This window comes from Streptopelia decaocto, assembly GCF_964273445.1.
Source record: "Streptopelia decaocto genome assembly, chromosome: 1".
NCBI classification, from domain to species: Eukaryota; Metazoa; Chordata; class Aves; order Columbiformes; family Columbidae; genus Streptopelia; species Streptopelia decaocto.
In genome coordinates this window covers 116,352,160-116,374,569 of record NC_138663.1, presented here as the reverse complement: position 1 = coordinate 116,374,569, position 22,410 = coordinate 116,352,160, and the positions used below count along the sequence as shown (strand labels likewise).

The window sequence follows — 22,410 nt, the reverse complement described above, 5'->3', positions numbered from 1 at the left end:
TATTGATTGGAGCTGAGTGTGGAGTAATACAGTAGCTTTAAAAAAGCATCTGCTTCCACGTTGTCACAGAGGGGATCACTGTGTGTAAGGATTTGTCATCTGGAAGAATCAAGCCTGTGTGTGTGACTAGGGGCATGTTTTAGGTTTAGCGTTTTTCTGGTTCACTGTCACATGGCATCGTGTACTGTCTGTGCAACGCAAGGCCGGAGTATTGTGTGGCAAGCTGGGCTTGGGTTCTCTGGTACAGGGAACTTTGCACTTGAAATTCTCACCCTTGAAGTGGTGATCTGAGGAAACAAACAAGCAAACCAAGTTGTTCTCTTTTCCCTAATGGCTCTTCCTTGTCCCCTCTCCAGTCTCCTACACAGAATTGCTTTCTCTTTTTCCATTTCTTTCCTTCCTCCCATGCATCTTCAACTAAAAAAATAAAATTACTATGTGCATTCTTTTACTTTCACTCTGTAGGCTGCTCTTAGTCATTCTACGTCATTATCACAGAATCCCAGAAGGTTACAGATTGGAAGGGACCTCCAAAGATCATCTAGTCCAATCCCCAATTATCAGCATGCTTTCTATATTTCCTTCTAAATATTTTTCTGTACTTCCTCTTAATTTCTTTTCCTGCCCCTTTTCTATTCCCTGATCCCTTCACTCACCCACTTCTTGGGTTCTTGAGTCACAAGCCAAAGGTAGAGGCTATAGGAATTATCCCAGGGTTAACCACACATTTCAAAAATCTGTATGCAATCTATAACTTGCCTACAAGAAGAAGTTTCAGACTTGGCTTAAAAAATGGTTAGTCATGAAGACTATGCTGGCCCTCAGTAAGTTGTTCCAGTGGCTGGTGATCTTTGCTGAAGTACATGGCTTGTGACCTGAATTTTTTTAGTTTCATCCAGAAGCTGGTGGCTCTTGTTTACCAAGCTTTAGTCCCGGTAGCTGTTGCTTAATCTATCATAAAATGGGCTTTCGTGTGGGGACTTAAACTGTGATCAGGTTTATGGATTTGTGGGTTGGTTGGTTTGTTTTTTAACTTGAAACAGCTGTCCCTGCTGAGTTTCCTGATGAAGACTTGTTTTCTGGTGGTTGAAATTGTTTGTGAAGCTCTTCCATGCACACTTCTCAGTCTGTGAACTCAATCCTTGAACTGCTGAAGGCAGAAATGGACATGGGGATGTGGATGCATGAAAGTCTCATCTCCTGTTTATAGAAGCCCCTGGCTACAGCAAGGCCATATTTCTTTCTCATCTTTCTCCCCATGCTTCTTGATCACCACCCTGCATCTTCAACATCTTTGTTGACTCTTGTTTCTTCTTCTGCCCCTCCTGTGGAATTTCCTTTACCTGCTCTGCTTCAGGACTGTCCCAGCTTCTGATGATGTGCATGTTCTTCTCTTCACCATTTCCCCAGGACGCGATTTTTATACCTTTTGGGTAGAGGTACTGGTTTGAAGGCCATTGACCAAATACTGGAAGGCTGTTAGTATGGTTCTACTCTTCAGGCTGGCTTTTGAGGAACCAATGATTCCAAGTCATGAGGCTCACCAGGCTTGGAATGAACTGTATACATAGTGCCCTCCCTTTGTTTTCAGTGGTTCAGCATTTAGAATTAAAACAAAACAACAAACCTACCTCTTTGCTTTTCTAGGTTCCTTTCACAGCTTTTGTGGGGAAAGCAGTCCTTTTAGTCACCTGGAAGAAAAGCTGTGAAAAAAACAACAAGGCTCACACACAGAACTTGGTGTTATTAAAATCTTGATAGATGGACAGAGTGTAACAGTTTTATTTGTAGTACAACAGCAAGGCCCCATTTGCTTTAAGCCTTATAATTTGCAGGGCTTGAAATAAGTCTCGGAAGCTGTTGCTTTCTCAGTTCACAAAGGTAGCACTGGAAGATATTTGAGGAGACCAAGTGTCTTTTTTCCATCCTTCAGTTTTGACAGTCGGACTAGGCCTGTTCTGGGGAAAACTGTCACCTTGGAAAGTTCATTCACGTATTCAAATAACAGCACGGAGAAACAGAAAACTCTTTCAGAGCAGGTGTCCAGAGACGCAACAGAAGATATCTGCTTGTATCTTATTATACCTGTCATCACAGAAATCTGGTGAACGAGTCTCCAGTTGCCAGCAGGAGAAAGAAGCTACAGTGAACAATAAATAAGAGGCCCATGGGGAACACTTGAGGCATCATCTTTTGCGCACACTGAAAGCTCTTTTCTACTATGTGGAAGGAGAACAAATAAGTAAAATTTCAGTATGCCACTGATGGGACACATGTGAAGCATTAGGAAAAATTAAAAGATTGAGTTACTTGCGTTTCTTGCTGAAGTTAGATCCTTATCTCTATATGGACAGAATCGAGAGCAGGTTTTCTCTTTAAAGAAAGAAGAAATCAGTCAGTCTGGCACAGGAATATAAACCCACTTTTGTTCTTCAAAGTCTGAAAGTGCTTGGTGGAATAGATTGTATTGTGTGAAAGGCTCTTGGAGCATATGTACTTTTGCAGTTGTAATTTTTCTTTACATGGTTCTTAGCCTTTGCATGGAGAATACAACCATCCTGGAGGTGGGCTGTTACCCGACACTGAAAATGTTGCATGAGGGGAGACTGTAGTAGTCCAGTGGTGAACTAGTGTTTGGTTTTACAAAAATGTGAAATGCGGTTTTGTTCCATCGTATTTCTCTGTCCCATTAAGGCAACTTGGAAATAAAGGTATCAAAGCTGAAGCTAGCTTTGTACCTTATGAGTCTAATTTAACTGATGTGTGACTGAGCTGGAGAGGGGCAGGACTGTGCTGATCAAATCTTTGTAACCAAAAAAAGCCAGTCAGAGAACAGACTTCCTCTGTTTATCAGACTTCCTCTAACAGGCAAGAGTACCTGGGAGCTTTATCTTGTGTGATAAGTAAAGAATTTGGCTTGTGCAGTGCTTTTTTAGTAGTGGTGGTAGATTTTAATATGAAGTACTAATGATGTATTTTAGATTAGGTCTTGTTCCACATAAATACTCCTGTGCAGGCATGTATTTGCATAAAATTTTTCATAAAAGTGAAATAATGCAGAACATGTCCACCTGATGGCTCTGACCTCTCTCTCTTCAAATCAACACACTTGCATGGCATTTTGGTTTTGCAAGATGAGCAAGCTGTGGGCTTTTCACTTCCCTGCTGTTTTGTCTCTATGCTCTGGAATTCACTTTGCAACATGTAGGAAGCTTTTCTAAGGATGCCAGATTTTTCAAGTGCAAGCTCAAATACTGGTTCCTACAATTTTTATCTCTTCATTTGTATTTTTGGGTTGTTTTCAGACAGCAATGTGGGACCATTGCTTGGTGTCACAATTCTGAGAATCATTACGGTATTTAGGCTGCAGCATGTGTTTGTGTGATTGCGCAGCCTGGTAGCTCAGGCTATTTATCTGCTGCGACTGATCGGGGTGGTGGAAGAAACTGAACTTCTGCTTTTGGATGCCCTTACCTGCAACAGCCTCTCCTGGAGATGTTTTTTGCATATGGAAATGAGCATGGCCTGATCAGGAGAGATAGCTGTGCAGGACAAGGGCAGCTGCTGCTGGGAGCGCAGCCTCTGCGTGCCAAAGGTCAGCCTGGCAGTGCTGGTGCTGGTCCTGGGGAGCTCTGTGCAGGAGCACATGGATGCAGTGGTCTCCCTCTGCCTGGCTCTCTGAACAGCCCAGGAAATTGCTGTGTATCACTGCTCCGTATCTGTTCCCTTTCGGAACCAGCCTTCCTGGTGTGTCAGTAGAGAATTTGCCTTAATGTCTTTGGAAATTTGCTAACTAGCAGAGGTCCATGATGTCAGAATCCTTAAACTCACTCTAGCATCTTCGTCAATGAGAACTTCTGTAGAAAGACATACGGTTGTTCTGGGCAATGGCTTGCTTGTCATTCTCCTGACATCAGGCTTTCCCAAGCAGTGTTTTTCTAAGCCGGATGGCAGCCAGAAGATTGTAAGGCAAGCATTCATGGCAAGCCTTGGTGCTGCCATCTCAAGGGCTGCTTTTTCACATGCTTGAGCTTGTCTGTGAGGGGAGCAGGAAAGTGGAAGCCTTATTTAGGAGAAGAGGTGCAGTAAGCTCTGTAACACACTGAAGGGGCAGAAAGCTTGCTTCTGCAAATTGTAGCAAGTCCCTTGGGCTGCATAGTGGTCCTCCCTAGGGCTTCACACTCCCGTTTAGTCTGAGGGCTTTTTAAGGTTTTTGTAATATAATTTTACAGAAAACATGTGAAGCTCATTTTCCATTTAATCTTATGAAAGGTTACTGAGTGAAGTTAACAGTGCAGACTTGAGTACCAATTTTGTGAAATATAGGTGCAGGTAAGTCACAAGCTCGTCCGTTTTTGGATGCACACGATTGATACTATCCTTGAGAGGACTGCCTCAATATGAATTTTCCTTGATTTTTGCTATGTGATAGAGAATGTTTGCTATCTTGCTGTTACTTGCATGTACGGTAGCAAAAGCCTTGGGTTTTGCTGTTCCAGCATTTTAGAGTTGGAAATCTTGTGGATTTCCTCAGGGAATGTTTGTTCCTTACGTACTGTAGGATGTGCTTGACTGGGGATGATGATTTTGGCCAAGAACACTGCACCAAAATGTTTTCCACACAATGGGCTGCTCCTGCATCAAAATCAGCAGCTGTTTCCTCATAGTGCTATCTCCTGCAGCACTGTCCTCTGCCAATTCTCTCTTCTCTCCCTAAGGAGAATGCACACTGGAGAGCTGATTCATCAGCCCAGTGATAAGCTGTGCTCAAATTAGTCCTTTCCTCAGGCTTCAGAATATTGTCCAAACATGAACAAGAGTGCGTACCACTAAGGTATTAGTGTACAGCTCTGGTCAAGTTCTGTCCTTGGCAGTTGTGAGGGTCCTGATACCCCATTTGAAAGTGGAGCCATTTCTGCCCCTTTTTGCAGGCAGCTGCCAGATCTGCTTAGTCCATTCCCAACACTGACCTTCTTAATTCCTTTCGTCCCTGTCCCCCAATTTGGCTGTTTTCTGTTGTCTACTGCTCAAACCCCTAAAATAGAAGTGAACTGCCTGATTAAGAGATTAATTTTTTTTTTTTTTTTTTCAGTTTGTTCTGCAGCTGTTTCTTCCCTTTTCAGGGAGCAAACACTGAGGTGCACCAGAGGATCTACATCTAGGTGGTGATAATGTGTTTGTGAGAACTGTTATCTCTCAGATTTCAGTGGCTGATAAATGCTCATGGTTGGGATGGTGGGTCAGCATGCACATATAGTTCAGGAGCTGGGAAAGCACTGAAGTAGAAAAAGAAATTACTGAAAAATTATTCTAGTCTCCAGAGATAATAATCATTGTTTGTTTTTTTTTTTTTTTCCCCCTCCCTTGGCTAAAATATTGCTTCTCACCTCCTTCAGTTTTGGAAAGCCCTTATAATCTTCTTATGTCAGAGTGAGACTGAATGTGAAGAAATATTCCCTCCATCCCTTGATATCTCCTTTGTGTAAGATCTAGGTACCTGTCTGGAATCGTGGAGGACAGGAAGGGCTGGAGCAGTATACATCTTATATATGTGTCTGTAGAGGAGTCCTTATATGGGAGGCTGGTGGTGGTTCATGGCAAGATGGAAAGGGGCCACCTTTGGGAAGCAGTGGGTCAGTCAGCAAAGTACTCAGTGGTATTACTTGCTGGAGTGCTCTGAGTGCTGTGGGACCTTGTTATCTACCCTGCTTAGTTGCTGGCTTGCCCCATGTCTTGTTTTGGACCATGCTTGGCCTTCTGGCCTGTCTTTTAGCAGTATCAGTCTAGCTGTAGAGTAATGCCTCAGGTAGCAGTGGCTGCATTGCCTGGCAGGGTGCGTGCCAAAATGGAGTCCTACCCTTGCCCTAAACTGTTTGTGTGACTTGTAAATCAGCACACAGTCCACTGAAGAAGAAATAGGCTTCTACAGCAGTTTGCCCTGAGCCCATGGGGTTCAGATCCTGAGAGGCTGATTAATACTAGCTCTGCGTTTCTTAACCTCTGGTTTTTTTAATGTCATGTTTGGAGGAGGAACGGGGAAAGTACACCTACGTGTAATGTTCAGACTCAGGATATTGCTCAAGATTGAAAAAGCACCTGTCCATCAGATACTTGAAGCAAAAGTTGTATTAAGACAAAAAAAAATTCCACGCAACAGAACTGTATTGCAGCATAGCACATAATACTCAAAATGCTTTTTAGCGGAACCTATCTCTTCCCTGCAGTGCCAGTGCCGGGTTTTGGCCAGGATTTTGGAGCAGCTCTCTGAGGATTTGTTTCTACGGAAGAGAGAATCTCTGTGCCAGGGGAGTCGTGGCTTCCTGTGTCTGCGTTAACGGCATGTACAGTGCAGTAGGAGCAGGCCAGGGGATCAGATTTCAGTTTTACTTGCTTTGTCCATTTAATGCTCTCTAAATTTGAGTTAGCCTTCTCCCTGGACTGACTGTCTTCCCTGTGCGTGTGCTGCAGAGCTCTCTGAAGGTAATCTGTCCAACTCACCTCTGCTCTTGGACTGTTTCTCCAGAAGGTGTCAGTTTGTCCTCCTCCCCATTTTTTAGGGAAGTTTCTAGCATGTCATTGCCCTATCAGTAGCATCTGTATAAGCCTCATGTGGGAACAAGTTTTATTTCCCTTTCTGCTCACTTGAGTGACCTATGCAACCTACTGCCTGGATCCCCTCCTGACTCTTGAGATGAGTGATGTCAGGGAAGATGGATGTTTTTCACCATCAGCTGGTCCAGGAGCACACCCAAATGACCAGGCTCACACTGGCCATCCTGTTGTTTGGGGAAGAAGTCAGAAGTAAAAGCTTTCTCTGAAGTTTCGCAGCTGCTTTTTCTCTGGACCTGGTGGAGAAGCTTGGTGTGGAAGGATGCCATTGCTTTTAAGACACAAGATGACCAGCAATGGGCACAGCTTTTATGTGTGGAGAGTCGCAGCCAAGGCCTTCTGCCATCAGATAGTATGGCATCTCTGCTGTCACCAAATCAAATGTTAGCAGTCCAGACCTTGTGCAAAAGAGTGACTGTCATCTGTAAAGTTTTATAACCCTCAGTTCCTGCCACTAGTGGTGCACAGATGTGGGGTGAGCGAGTTTGGTGTGGGTGTAGTTACGATCAGGTTTTCTAAGGCTCTCTTCCAAACCTTTTATCTCCACGTGGTGAGACTTATCAACAAGGTAACCTGGGTCTTTGGCCCTCTGTGGGTCCCCAGGCAGTGTGAGCAGTATTGATTCTAGCCTGGTGCCTGGCCCAAGACTGCTGTTAAGTAAACAGTGGGCCAACCCTTTGTTAGTCCTGCCAGTTTCAGACCGTGGAAGGGAATTTCCCACCACGGCCTCATATCTTACCTTACTGAAGTGTAACATGCTGCCTGGTTCTTCCTGCACAAAAGGTGAGAAACAAATATATCCAATGCCTTCTGAGTCATGGGTGGCTGCTGTGGACACTTACTGAGGATGTGGGGGAATCTTTTCCAAGGTTGTAATTTCCACCTCCCACACTTGCTTCAGAAAGTTGGAGTACCCAGCATGGCACTCACCTAGGACATTTATTACAAAGGAAAACCACTGTGATCAGTGGCTGGGAACAGACAGAGTGTAACAAGGAATGAAACTGTGTGCTGTGACTTATTAGTCAGACTTAGAATATGTCTGTGCTGAATAAAAAGCAAGAGATTCCTGATGGACTGTGGATCTGCTAGCCTGCTCTCCCCATTTTTGCATGCTTATGCATGCACACATGTGTGTTCTGTTCCTGGTGGCATTCAAATCAACCACTCCTTTTTGTCCCTTTTGATTAGTCTTGACAGCGTCTTTGCTGAGCCTACAACCCTTTGGGTCTTCCTCATGTCCAGGTTTCTGCCTGGTGACAGGGGCTGTCCTTGCCTCTTAGACCTCCTCTGCATCAGAGGACCTTGTGGAGGAGAGAAAAACAAACTGGTTCTTTCTGTATGGAAGGGCTCTGACTAGTTTCCCCAGGTTTGTAATGACAGCATAGCACAGTGGGAGCAGCAGCAGAAGATGGAAAGCAGTTTAAACTGATAGACCTATTTTTGCTCCTCCTGTAAGGCACAGATGAAGTTGAACTCTGAATAGGATATCCTACCATGTGTGGTAATTACCTCTTTGCTATGGCCAGTGCTGTAGTGCAGGAATCTGTCCTGTGACCTGCTCAAATTTGCAGCAAGGGAAGGCAGAGAAGCATGGTGGGTGAAGGGGGGAGAGGCAGAGAGTGAAAATGAGGGAAGAGGGCTCCTCCAAAAACCTTGATCCCTTGGGTGCATGGGAGTTTTTTGTTTGTTTTGTTTTGCTGGCCTGTGCTGAAGGGAGAGCTAGTTGGGACTATCTGGTGGCCTTAGAGGGCACCCCATCGGTAACCGTTGTGAATCTGCTCTGTGCCACACAACAGCCCACCTAGATCAAGGAATGACCCAGGCATGTGTGGTTCTGGAGTTGTATCCCGCTGGATAATGAGGGGGACATAGTCAGGGCCTTTGTGGTCTGTGTTAGAACATGCTGTGTGCAGGTGTGCTTGGTCAGCAGGACTGAGCAAGGCCCTTGTACAGGGCAAGGAGCAGAGAGATGCTTTCTATTATAGTTCAGCTGCTTACTGTGCTATGAGCACCAGCAATCTTCTGCCCTTGTAGAATTGCTTTTAAAGGCATGACAGCCTTCCCAGTCAGGTTGCTGATGTTTGGCTCTCTGCAGACTCAAGATCAGTGAGTGCGCTGTAATTCAGTGTGAAGACTCATATGCACACATCTTTCTTCCCTAGCAACAGGTATAGAAAAGCAATGCACTTACCAGGATTGTAAACAGATGAGTTAATGCAAGAGATTGCTGCTGTTGGCCATAGGGGAGAATGGACAAAGGGAAATGTCCATTCCCTGCACATTGATGTTCCCTCATAGCACTTACAAGCATGGTCTGGGAGGCATAGGGACTGTGCTGTGTTCCAGTATCTCCTGTGTGATAACCTTGGCCTCAACTTGTGTCACCAGCAGGGTTTAGAGTGACACACCAGGTAGATCTTCTGATTTGGTTTCATCTAAAGGGAATCTGACTTGTGCACACCAAAATCACACTGTGGTCCAAGTTGCAGAAACAATAGGGCATTTCCTTCAAAAGCAGACTGGGGCCATGTATTAATGTGCTATTGTAGATCAATGGAGCTTGCTGGCTATGGATAGGGCTCAGTGGTGTTCTTGCAGGACCTCCCTTGTTGCTTTTTCCAGCTTCTCTTGGTAAACACAGGTGCTGGAGGTCTTGTTGCAGGCTTAATTCCTCTGAAAGAAGCTATTTTTGTAGCTCATGTGCTCTTGATTGCAGCATGGCTGTCCTGGGAGTGACCTCCCAAGTTGGTTGTTTGGATGTGTCCTTGTGATCTTGTGTTTGCGGCTCATGTTAAGGAACCAGTTCATACCTGCAGGATGTTGGCCTGGGTCTGAGAGAACCACATTGGACGTCTCCAGTGTTGAGAAGGGTATGTGAGCAATGCTGTGTCTGTAATTGCAGATGGGTTATACCTGGCTGCATATTGGCCTTTATGTGCACAGGTTATATGTGGTCAGTTTGATGCCCAAGTGCTAACAAAAGCCACAAAACAACTTTATTTGGGCATATACAGCAGAAGGGAAGACTGCCAGAGACCAAACCTGGTTCATACACAGTGCATGTTTCTGGAAAAACTTTTCTTGACACGCTCATTCTGGAATTTAATCCATTTTGAAAAAGGAGTTATCCAGTTCACAAGAGGTAGACAAATTACCTGAAATAAATGGTGAGCTGAATGGCTTTTAATCCAGGAAATAAGAATAAATTGGATATGCTGTCCCTTCTCCCACAGATGTGCTTCCCTTAAGCAAACCCTGACTTTGTATCTATTTTTTGGTTTGTTTTTAATAAACAGGATATGCAGCATTTAATTTCCATCTTTCTAAGGTTTTGCATGTTTGCATGCCTTGCTTTGGGGTACTTTACAATGATAAATAAACTACGTTTTGGTAGTAGGGGAGGAGCTGGCAACAGAGGAAATTTCCTTATTTTTTGAATTTTGTGTGGCTATGAGAAGAAGAAATCTTGAATTTAAGCTAGCTATTTTCCTGTCTTTAGTTTTTTTACAGAAGACTAAAATGAAACCACAGCTGGATGGGAACATTTTTATCAGTAGAAAAATAGTTCAAAACTGGATAGGGGAGTTAAGTGAGTATGCTCTGTTAAAAGCTTTCAGAGCAGCTCATTTTAAATTGTGTGAATTTAGGTCTTGCTGGCTTCCATAGTGTAATAATGATGTAGTACAAGGTCTTAAAAGACAAATATAAACATACAAGGGTCAGTCTGAGATTGAGGTAATTGAGGCATGTCTATTTTAAACTTGGAAAGGCCTATATTTTTTTGAAAATCCATAACTTTACCTTGTGGTAAGTTGCAGACTCAGGTGATTTACAGTGTGTGAAAGTAGTAATAACCTGCCACTGACCAAACTTATTTGCTGGAAGCCTGTAGTTAGGGGGATTCCCAAGGGGTCAGTATTAGGTCTGATCCTGTTCAACCTGTTCATCAGTGATCTGGATGAAGTGACTGAGTGCACCCTCAGCAAGTTTGCTGATGATACCAATCTGAGTGGAAAGGCTGCCATTCAGCAAGACCTGGACAGGCTGGAGGACTGGGCAGAGAAGAACCTGTTGAAGTTCAGCAAGGGCAAGTGAAGGGTCTGTACCTGGGGAGGAATAACCCCAGGCACCAGGACAGGTTAGGGGTGGACCTGCTGGAAAGCAGCACTGCAGAGAAGGACCTGGGAGTTCTGGTCCACAACAAGTTGACCATGAGTCAACAATGTGCCCTTGTGGCCAAGAAGGCCAATGGTGTCTTGGGGTGCATTAAGAAGATTGTGACCAGCAGGTCAAGGGAGGTTATCCTCCTCCTCTACTCTGTCCTGGTGAGGCCCCATGTGGAGCACTGCATGCAGTTCTGGGCTCCCCAGTTTAAGAAGGACAAGAAATTACTGCAGGGAGTCTAGCAACAGGCTACGAAAATGATTAGGGGTCTGGAGCATCTTTCTTGTGAGAGACTGAGAGAGCTGGGTCTGTTCAGCCTGGAAAAGAGAAGGCTGAGAGAGGATCTTATCAGTGTTTATAAATATCTCAAGGGTGGATGTCAAGAGGATGAGACCAGACTCCTTTCAGTGGTGCCCAATGACAGGATGAGGGGCAATGGGCACAGACTGAAGCACAGGAGGTTCCATCTGAATATGAGGAAAAACTTCTTTACTTTGAGGGTGCCAGAGCACTGGAACAGGCTGCCCAGAGAGGCTGTGGAGTCTCCTTCTCTGGAGACATTCAAAACCCACCTGGACACATTCCTGTGCAACCTGCTCCAGGTGAACCTGCTTTAGCAGGGGGGTTGGACCAGATGATCTCCAGAGGTCCCTTCCAACCCCAGCCATTCTGTGATTTGCTGTCATTGTATGTGCAGAGAAGTTTCTGGTCTAGTTTCATACTCTGGAGTCCCTCAACTGTCTTATTGTTTACCCTGGGACTGGAGAGCTGTCAATGTGTGAGTAATGCTAGTTGGAAAAATACTTGGAGTATATGGCTGAGTGATGAGATGTCTGTCTTCTATTTAGGGAATACCTGGAAGAAAGAGTTCTTCAAGCTCAGGAAGTGAGGAGTTTAAAGTTTAAATAGAGGCAAGTATTTAACCAGTATCTTCCCATTTTCCTCCCCCTGCCTTTTATTTTGATGAGTGCATTAAGAGATCTAGCATAACTCCACAATCTAAAATAACTGGGGGTAGGTTAACAGGTATCTTTCTAGAGCAGGACTTTGAAATATACAAGTTATCTTTCAGTTTTTCTGGATGGAAGACCCTGTCTTAATTGACTTTATTTTCTCCCTCTTTTAATGAAAGTTTACTACAACTAGGAGAAGCTTCCTTGACACAGTTGTGCTTTTCCTGTCTATCTCAAGTATCTCTTGCCACACAAATAAACTGTAACTTTGATAACCTATATCTCGCCCTTGAAAAGTAATTGATAATTTGTTTTAAGGTCAGAGGCACAAGGCTGTTGAGGGACTTTAAACATATTAGAGATAACAGGACAGGAGTCTTCAGGGGTAGAAGGTGACAGCTGTAAGGAAACAAAATAAGAAAGAGATAAGTAGTCTCTTGTTGCCTGAATATATGACCTGAGCTGCTGCAGTTGCTGCTGACTTGAGGTTTTGTTGAAGGTGTGTCCTGGATTTGGAAGTGGGGGTTTGTTTTGTTTTTAACAGCTAACCCACAAGGTGTCTTGAGCTTTTTTGAGGTTAGAAAATTAGAAATACTTCAAGGTGACAGTTTATAAGCATGAGGCTGAAGTGTTGCATCTAAGCAGAATGACAAAAAGATCATGCTGAGGATTTTGCTTTCTGGGTTGTTTTATTTGTTTGTTGGTTTTGTTTGTTTTTAAAGCAGCTCTCTGAAACCAAGGAGAAATAATTCTGTGTATGCTCTTAGCCCTTAGACTTGTATGGCTGAGTTGGTGGTCTGATGTACTTGTTGCAGTGTAGCTAAGATTTGGAAAACAGACTTCTTAGTAGAATATATTTTCTGGTAATGCTTCATCAGAGATCATGCTGTGGTTTTTTGGTTTTTTTTTTAGATAGAGGAATAAATATAGAACAACTCAAGTACTAAAAATAACCACTTGCATTGACGTCTGCGCTTTTTTATTCTTTTTTTCTTTAAAAGAGACCTTTTGGGATACTTAGCAAGATGCTTCATATCTTCTCAGAATCATTTTGGCTGCAGTGATTTTGAGGGAGAGACAAGTCAGCTGATCTTAGAAAATAGCTTATCTTGGTTTGACTTAAAAGTGCAATGTGGGAATAGAGCAGATGCTGAGGAAAAGACTTGATGTGGGTAATGGCATAAGAGGTTGGTTTAATTACTGCAGCTGTAGAAGCTGGGCATTTGCAACCTCAGAGATTAGAAGATTGCTCAGCTCTTGTGTTTATGGAAAAAGAAAAAAAGATACTAAATACTTCAAACAAACCCTAAGATATGTGATGGATCTGACTGAAAAGTTCGTCCCTTGATAAGAAAGCTGCTTTTACTGAATGCCTTCTGTTTCAGTCCAGGATCTAGTAATTCTGTCATCCTTTTAAGTGTGAGATGAAGGAATGAATAATATTCCAAAAGATCTCTAATCTTAGAAGCTGAGATTTCTGGGCAGGAGAAGATTTACTTGAAATGGATTTTGAAGTAATTCTCCATTTGCAGATGATCTGCTGTGGACATGATATCTTGTGCATAGTTGGCCACTTGATCACATTCCAAACGGTCCTTTGAGATCTGTGCTGTGAGAATGAACTGGTGAATCAGTTAACACATTTAAACCAGTTTAAGATTAGATTATTACTTTACTACCCTGCCATGAAGAACTTCAAAATTTATTAATTCAGTCCCACACTCCCTTATTTACAAACTGTGCACATGTTTCAGTATCCAGAATCAGCGAGATCAGCCCAAGCCAGTGCATGATACCCACTGTTGGGTGCAGTCAGAAGTGAATTATGTGATGCATGGGGAGGGAAAGGGTCAGGGCTTTTTGGCATCTGGCAGCTTATGCAGCATCAGGCAGCTGCTGGTTTATGGCAGTCAGAGCAGACCACTCCTGCAGCACATTTCTGCAGCCCACCAGGCATTTTAGGCCCTGATCACATCCCCATTCCCCAGCCGTAGCTTCCCCTTCTCCACCGGTGAGCTGGGAACACAACACATCGCATTGCCTTCCCGGTGGCATTGCTGTGGCTGCTTCTCTCTTTGAACTTAATAACAGGTCAGATGTAAATCACAGTTTGGACATAAAAATAGCTGGCACCTGTTTCAGTCATGCTGGCCAGGGGTGAGCTGGGGCCCTGCTGCCGCCTGTGCCAGCCCCGGGGCTGGCATGAGCACGAGTGGTCTGGTGAGGTTTTCTGTGCCTGTTGCAGGTGGAATGGCCACAGCTATGCGGAAAAGCATCGATAGCCCCTTGGCAGGGTTGTTGGCAGGACTTCTGTAAGATTAATAAAATACCCATGCTGTGTCACCCTGGGACCACAAGTATTTTATATCTCCTCAGTCGTGTGCTCTTCTGTTAGACTTGTTTTCTGTTGGTGTTTTGGGTTTGGGATTTTTTTTTTTTTCCTTTGGTTTTATTTGTTTTTTCTTCTTCTTCTCTGCTTTTAACCTCTGATGTAGCAATTTACTCTCTTGCTGTGTTTGACCAAGACCAAGCTAGGACTGTGTAAAGGTAATGCATCCTTTTAGGAATTACGTTGTTATTTTATATTACAGTTAGCTCAAGCTTCATCAGCCTTCTGGAAATCTATTATTTATGTATATTTCTGATCAATTAAAAATGCTGTTAAGATGGTATTAAAAAACTTCCCCTGTGTAAACAAGGAAAAAAATCCATGAGTTAAAAGATCCAGTGCATAGGTTTTCCTGCAGAAGATAAGCTAGGCCTTCTGTGCATCTGTTAGCTCTGTTGAAGATTAATATTTTTATTCTTTTATTGTTAGCCACTGTTTCTTGGAAAGGAGTATGCATAGTAAGAGTATGTGTATCTGTAACTTTTTGGTGATCCTAAAGATGTATTTCATCCAAAATTATCACCTCTTTCACTGCAAAATGGCTTCACCCATAACAAAGAAGAATATAAACATAACTCCCATTTTTAAAAAGGGGGAAAAAAAGAAAGACTGGGGAGCTAAGGGCCAGTCAATCTCACACCTGTGCCCAGCAAGATCATGGAGAAGATCCTGCTGGAAACTATGCAAAGTCACATGGAAAATAAGGACGTGATTAGTGACACACAACATGGCTTCACAAAGGGCAAATCGTGCCTGAACAAGTCTGGTGACCTTCTGTAACAGGGCTACAGCGTTGATGGATAAGGAAAGAGCAACTGATGTCATCTATCTGGATTTGTGCAAAGCATTTGACACAGTCCTGCACTGTGTCTAAATTGGAAAGATGTGGATTTTACAGATGCACCACTCAGTGGATAAGGAATTGGCTGGATGGTCACACTCAGAGTTGCAATCAATGGCTCATTGTCCAAGTGGAGACCAGTGATGAGTGGCGTTCCTCAGAGATCAGTATTGGGACTGAAGCTGTTTAATATCTTTGGATAGTAGGACTGAGCACACCCTCGGCAAGTTTGCTGACAACATCAGGCTGTGTGGGGTGGTTGACACACTGGAGGGAAGGGATGCCATCCAGAGGGACCTTGACAAGCTTGAGAGGTGGGCCTGCGTGAACCTCATGAAGTTCAACGAGGCCAGCTGCAAGGTCCTGCACATGGATCAGGGCAATCCCAAGCACAAATACAGGCTGGGCAGAGAATGCATTGAGATCAGCCCTGAGGAGAAGCATTTGAGGATGTTGACTGATGAGAAGTTCAGCATGACCCAGCAATGTGCACTTGCAGACCAGAAAGTGAACTGCATCCTGGGCTGCATCAAAAGGAGTGTGACCAGCAGGTTAAGGGAGGTGATTCTGTACCTCTGCTCTGCTCTGGTGAGACCCCACCTGGAGTCCTGCCTCCAGCTCTGGGGCCCCAAACATAAGAAGACCATGAACCGGTTGGAGTGAGTCCAGAGGAGGGGTGTGAAGGTGATGGGAGGGCTGGAGCACCTCTCCTGTGAAGACAGTCAGAGGGAGTTGGGGTTGTTCAATCTGGAGAAGAGGAGGCTCTAGGCAGACCTTATAGAAGCCTTTCAGTACCTTAGGGGGACCTAGAAGAAAGCTGGAGAAGGACTTTTTACAAGGGCATGTAGTGATAGGACAAGGGGTAATGGCTTTGAAGTGAAAGAGCGTAGATTTAGATTAGATATGAGGAAGAAATTATTCTTCATGAGGGTGACGAGTCACTGGAACAGGCTGCCCAGAGAAGCTGTGGATGCCCCACAGCGTTCAAGGCCAGGTTGTATGGGGCTTTGAGCAACCTGTTCAGGTGGAAGGTGTCCCTGCCCATGGCAGGGAGGTTGGACTAGGTGACCTTTAAAGTCCCTTCCAACCCAAGCCACTCTGTGAATATTTTTTTTCTCAGGATACAGGTGTATTTAACTGTTCTTTCCTTATTTGTGCTACTGAATGAGATACAGCAAATACAGCTAGTTTCACCATTACCTGTTCAGATCTTACTTTTAGCAGTTCAGAATTTTACAGCATTCTTTTAAAGGCTTTTACTTAATGCAGGATGCTAAGAGTTTTGGGTGAGGAGTAAACTTTTAATAAGTTCAAGTGCTCTGTGTTAGACTTTATTTCTGAAATGCTATTTACGTTTGTTAAAGTTCTTAACTGTATCCTTTTAATGTCACTTGTATTTGAATTATGAATAGTGAATGAACAGAAATAAGTTTAGTTAAGTTTAGTCTAACCAGGCGGAGTGAAATAACTGAGTAGGTGGATCTCTTGGCTACAAAAGCTGCCATGCAGACTTGTGCCCAGTGGTTGGATGTGGCCATCTCCTGGGGCTTGTTGGTGCTACCACTGATAAGAGTAGGTGCTTTGCAAGCAACTTGGGAGCCTGGAGGATATCCAGCATGGAGGCAGAGGATGAGGTGGGCAACAGTGAGGCAGATGAAGGTCAGTGTTGGAGAATATTTTTAGACAAGCTGGCTTGACTCATGGCCCTAGTGGCAGTCTCTTGCTGAAAGGGACTTCACGTGGACAGCCAAGGGAGTTGTATGGGTGGGCTCAAGGAGATTAAGTGAGTCTGGAGTGCTGGGCACACACAGGTTGCTGGGAGTTTTAACCCCGGTGTGACTAATACTCCATATAAATATTTTTTGTTTTGGAAACTTACAAATTCGAAGCCTGTAAAGGAAAGTTATTTCTGCTGAACACAAGCTGCAATTCTCAGATCCCATGAGGGTAACTCATTCCTATTAACTTTATCAGTGAATTCATAAGAAAATTATTAATTTGGAGTGCCTGGAAAGTCTGCATGTGGAATATCAGAGCATGAAAGTTAATGACCAGTTTCTTCTTGTTAGTGGATAATTATGAAGACTTGTGTTTTGGGATTATTATTTTTTCCTGACTGAAGGCCATTTAAAGATCCTACAGCTCTAAGAGTTATCTATAAATCTGTTGCATACCAAAGGTGATGTCAGAGCAGTGGGAGAAAAGGTTGTGCAAACTCAGCTGCAGACAGGAGGCTTCCCCTGGGGTGCAGCACAGGGACCCTCAGTCCCAGCGTTTGGGACAAGGCACAAAATGAAGGTGCTGGAGGGGTACCCTATAGTGAAAGGAACAGTGAAAGGTCAGAAGAAATCATCAGAGGGTGTTTGCAACTGGTTTGGGTCTTTTTTTTTTTTTTTTTTTTAAAGACTTGTGGAAGAAAGAGGGAAATTAGGAAATTAAGCTTATCCCTTACCCTGCAGAACATTCTTGTGTATGTTTTCCACAGCTGCTCTCTTATGTTATTTAGGAGCTGAATAGAGCACCTAACTATCCTTGCTTCTGTTAAGGCAGTTCTTTATGTAGCTCTGTGTTAGGCAGAACGGTTCTTCTATTACCATTAACATTTTCTATAATGGGCATATTCTAAGCAAAAGAATATTCCAGTGTTTAAAAGAAAAATAATCACCAGAATTATTCTGAACAAAATTGATTTATGTTATATATTGTGATAAGAAAACACTATGTTTACAATTAATAGCCATTTAGAAAAGTAATGTAATTCCTTTTTCAGAGCCTGCTTCTTCCCAGAAGCCAGTTCAGGCAATTCTTTTATAAAGCATGGATGAGCTTGCATCAACGTTCAAGATTTATTCACAATTTAAATTTCATTAATAAACCCAACCAAACCCAGGCACTCCTAAACAGTAGGAAATTTGGAAACTTTGCTGAGCCCATTCAAATTCCCTTCTTACACTTACTCTCTTATGCTGCATGGTTTTTGTGGGGAATTTTTGTGTTTTGATTTTTTTTGTGTGTATGTGTTTTTTTGGGGGGTTTGTCTTTTTTTTTTTTTTTTTTTTAGTATATTTAGGCCTTTAATGAAGGGGAAGTCATGGCAAAACCTCAGACATAACTAGTCTCTAAGAAATTGCAGATAAATTATTAAATTTCTTGGGAGTAAACCTGTCTGGGCTGTAACTGGGCTCACATTTCCCAGAGCAGGGCACCCTTAACTCAGTTCACAGATATTCTGCCCTAGTTTTTTGAGGCAGCTGTGGCTTTCCCAGCTCATGTCATTCATATGGCCATAGCTTCCTTTCCTGTATGTTACTTTTGAAGCTAGGAGTAAGATGAAAGGTTTCCAACTAAGCACTACAGTGCTGTACAGACATCTGAGTTAACTTGCTGAGGACTTAACTTGTTTTTGGTCTCAGTATCAGAAGGATTGTAACCTCTTTAACCAGGAATAATTCAACCACTTCAACTTGGATCAGGATTGTCTAGCAAATCTTGCTGCAATGATCTCAGACATTCCTTGCTCCTCTAGGTGTTACCAGCCATTGGCACTGCAGAAAGGACCATGTGCAGGTGCTTCAGTCCCAGCAGTTCACAGCTGGAAAAATCCTTGTGGAGTTTGCTGCCTTGGTGGAAAAAAAAAAAAAAAAAAAAAGTAATGACAAGAACTCACCTTCCTCAGGGGTTTAAACTAACATAATGAGGTGTGAATTGTAGCAAGGTGCAGGCTATGGAGGTGTTCCAGCTATGAAGGACTGATCCCTAGCAGAAGGCTGGGATGGACAAGAGAGGGCAGTAATATTTAGGCTGCTAGAGCTGAACCTGCTGGAGGATGTTTATCCATCAGAGCAGTGGCTCCACAGAAGGTTATGGAGAGGAATACATTTAACTGGTCTGGTGGTGCTCAAGCTCTCTCTCGATGAGTGAACAGAGAACTTTGCAGTGATGAGACCACAGATACATTAATCCACTTCATTCTTGTTTATCTGTTCCCCATCTTAGAGAGAGAGAGAACCTCAAAACTGAAGGGTTTTGGTTGCAAGTTGCAATGGAAAATTAAATGCTTTGTTCACTGCAGAAATCTAATTTCCATCTTGAAAAGGGAGTCTGTCTGTCACTGATCCATCTAGGTCAGTAGTCTGGCTTATAATGGGTGCCTTACAAAAGGATTTACAGTCAACACAATGACTCTGTCATATCCTCCTAATTTCCATTTCATTAGTAATTCCAGTTCCTCTCTTTTCAGTCTACTTCCTCCACCTCCAACAGCCATGGCAAGAATGTTTGTAGGTCAGTTCTGTGTTATGGAGGAGGTGGAACGCTTCTGATTGTCTGTGTAAACCCTTCATATTTTGTTGACATTCTCCCTAGTTTTTCCTACTATGAGTGAAGACCTCTTTTTTTCTGAAAGCACTTTCAATCATTTCCAGTTATCATTAGGGAAGCATTTAGTTCTTAGGGGCAATGTTCTGAGATGGTGGTCACAGTAGCAGGATGGTGGTGGCAGGAAGTAATTTCCCAAAGTTGTTCTGTTAATATCTGTATGATTCCATAAGACATTGAGAGAGGTTTGCCATGAAACCAGTTTTACCATTTAGGAATAAAGTTGTGATTAAAAATATACTATCAAGCCTTTTTTATTATTTTTTTTTGACTGCCATTCCTTTATCAACATTAGAACATCAGGAGATTATAATGTGGAGGATGATCTTTAAGGAATAGACTGAGCTGTGGGTCAAGCAAGTAATAAGGAGATTCAAAGATGTTCTATGGTGAGAAAGAAAACTGACCAGAAAATAGATTCAGTAGTTTCAGTAACTAAAAACAACAACAAAACCAAAACAACAACAAAACAACCAAAACCAACCAACCAACCAACAAACCCATTTCTGTTAGTTTCCATTAGTAACTTCCAAGGTTTCTGCAGCTTTTTCTTCCCATGCTGTCTGTCACCATTTCTTTTGGGCAGGATCTTTTACCATGTAACAGTTCCTCTCCCGGTCTCCAACTTTGCATGTTTAATGTGACACCACACGTGCAGGTATTAAATAATGTTTGCCGAAAATCCAGCTAGCTGAGACATTTATTTTGAGTAAACTCCCTACAGCAAACCTGTTGTGTCCTGATCTCTTTGTAGCTTCACATCCTTATCCTCTGTTGTCAGTCTTTGCTGAAATCTTACATGCTGTTGGTAGTTCTGTAGCCTTTCTTCTATGTGGCAAGTCAAACCTGATCATAAAAGTATGGCAGTGAAGTCTTTAAATGAATCTGCATCTTCTGCATTTCTAGAGGTATTCTCTAATGGTTTGAATATAGAGATACTATACTATATTTTATAGAGTATATAAAGAGTCTCTATATAGTATAGAGATACTATACTATATTTTCTATACTTTTGAGTATAGAAAATTGTGTGTGTTGGTTTTGTTGGGCAATTTTGAAGATGAAGTATTGCAGACAGTGGTATATGTTTTAAACATGCTTGCCTGGTCATCTGTTTTCCTTCTCTCACATGGCAGCAGTAGAAGATGGATACCCTTTGTTCCAAAAAACAGCAGATGTGTTTTGACATAAAACTGGCCTTGGGCAATGTGCCCGCCCAGATGAACTGGCAGCTAGTAATGTATACAGACATAAAGCTGAGCTAGGTGGGTAGTCGCTAACTGGCATTTCCTAGTACGGTTTGGTTTCAACAACATGTTTACACAAATTTGTCTGAAGTAGGTTGGAATTGAGCTGGTTTTGAATGGTATAGTATCCAGGGTAAATACATTCGGTATGAACCTATGTGCCTGGTCTTTATTTCTGTTCCTATGAACACACCTCACAGAAGTCTTCTAAGTGTCTGAATGATTCAATACTGGTTACATCCCATGACAGGTACCTGCTGGGCATCCTAATCGACACATGCATTTTATTGTAGACCTTACATCCTCATTAAAATAAGTTGCAAATGAAGTGATTTGTGTGAGAAGAGCGTTTTTTGTTCTTGCAGCTTAAAACTTTATTAAAGGTAGTGATGGGTTAAAGAAAAGCTTTTGTGATATATCTTACTTGTTGGGTGAATGTTTGAAAAATATTTTTTCTTCAATTTTTCATTTTTATGGAAAATCAGGTTTGCAATCTGGTAAATTAGTTTCTTTGGGGGATTTCTTTTTTTTGAAATGTGGTTTGTAGTTTTCTGCATGAAACTTGAATGGCATAAGGCTTGTGGAATTAGATAACACACTTTAAACAAGCCACCTCTGGGTAAAGTACATCTCTAATTACTGAGACTAAATTATGTGGAAAGCGAGCTTGTGTCTGAAGTAAATCTCCAGTTCAGTAATCTAAAATTAAATAATGATTAACTTAATTGCTTCAGGATCATAAAAACCGCTCTTAATAAAATATAGAGATTAAGTGTGTGTTTGGAGAATGGATAATTGCTTCTGTTTCATTTTCAATAACTTCTATCAAGACAAGGTAGGTAAAAGAAATACCTTTTGTTATGCTAGGGAGAAGTAAGCTAGTTCTTGAGTATGCAGGCCCTTTCTTCATTCTCAATAGAAGCTGTAATTTCACTACTAAATATAAGCTGAGAACACTTGCTTTTAATTTCACAGATACATATCAGGCCTTCTGAAAGGAATAGTAGATGGTACCTGTGGAGCAGAGTGTAGTATTAGTACATGGGAAGAAGGATTAAGTAGGTTTTTTCCCCAAACAAAAGAGAAAGTTGTGTAATTTTAATAAGAGGAGTTTGAGTTAAAGAATTCGTGACCTGGGTTAGCAACTGCATGTTGTTTGCATTGTATTTTGCTTTTAACCAAAATATTTTAACCTTCATTCATTGAAGAAATGTCTTTTTTGCTTATAGGCAAATGAGAAAGCAAATCTCTTGAAACATAAGCAGAGGTACTTCCCTGGAGGGAGGAGATGAGGATTCTCCTGTTACTCTGAGTGTTGCCAGGTGCCAGAAGTGGTCCCCAGTGGTGGTAAGAAAGAAATCTTCCCCCACGTTTCTGTATTTGCGTTTTGTCTGTACCAATAAGATGCTTTATTTTAATAAAAGGGGGTGCAAATCCTGTTCTTTTCATAGATCTCTATGAATTGCTGGGAGAGGTGTCAGAAGTCTCCCACTCTGAGAATTTGAATTTAGGGACAAAACCAGCGCTTCAGCTTGTTGCTTGCTGTAGTGTTTGCTCCTGCTCTCTCATGTATGCTCTGTCTGTTGTTAATCATTGCAGTAAAGGCTTAACCACAAATAAACCTCCAGAAAACTCTAGAAATGCTTAACTATTGCCTCCCCCCTTGGATATAGAATGGGAACTGTGGCCTTATAGTGCTTTGGGGACCTCTTTTACACAGTTCTTAGAAGTCTCTTGAGTGCTGACTCTGGCATCATCTTAAGCTGCCTTTGATCCAAGCATCCTTAAATTTTGTCTGGTAACCAGATATGGAAATGTTACAGCGGT

At 42.5% G+C, this 22,410-nt stretch overlaps 1 protein-coding gene across 3 annotated transcripts in view; it reads left to right on the top strand.

Annotated features, from left to right (window-relative positions):
* The window catches only part of AGPAT3 (1-acylglycerol-3-phosphate O-acyltransferase 3), a 93,356-nt gene that overhangs the window by 20,244 nt on the left and 50,702 nt on the right, over nucleotides 1–22,410 (top strand). For 2 of the 3 annotated variants that reach the window (XM_082064430.1, XM_082064428.1), the window contains exon 2: nucleotides 21,813–21,930. The exons of the other annotated variant lie outside the window; for it this stretch is intronic. The gene's annotated coding sequence lies outside the window, so the exon portion shown is untranslated. The remainder of the gene's footprint in view (nucleotides 1–21,812; nucleotides 21,931–22,410) is intronic. 3 annotated transcript variants of the gene reach the window in all.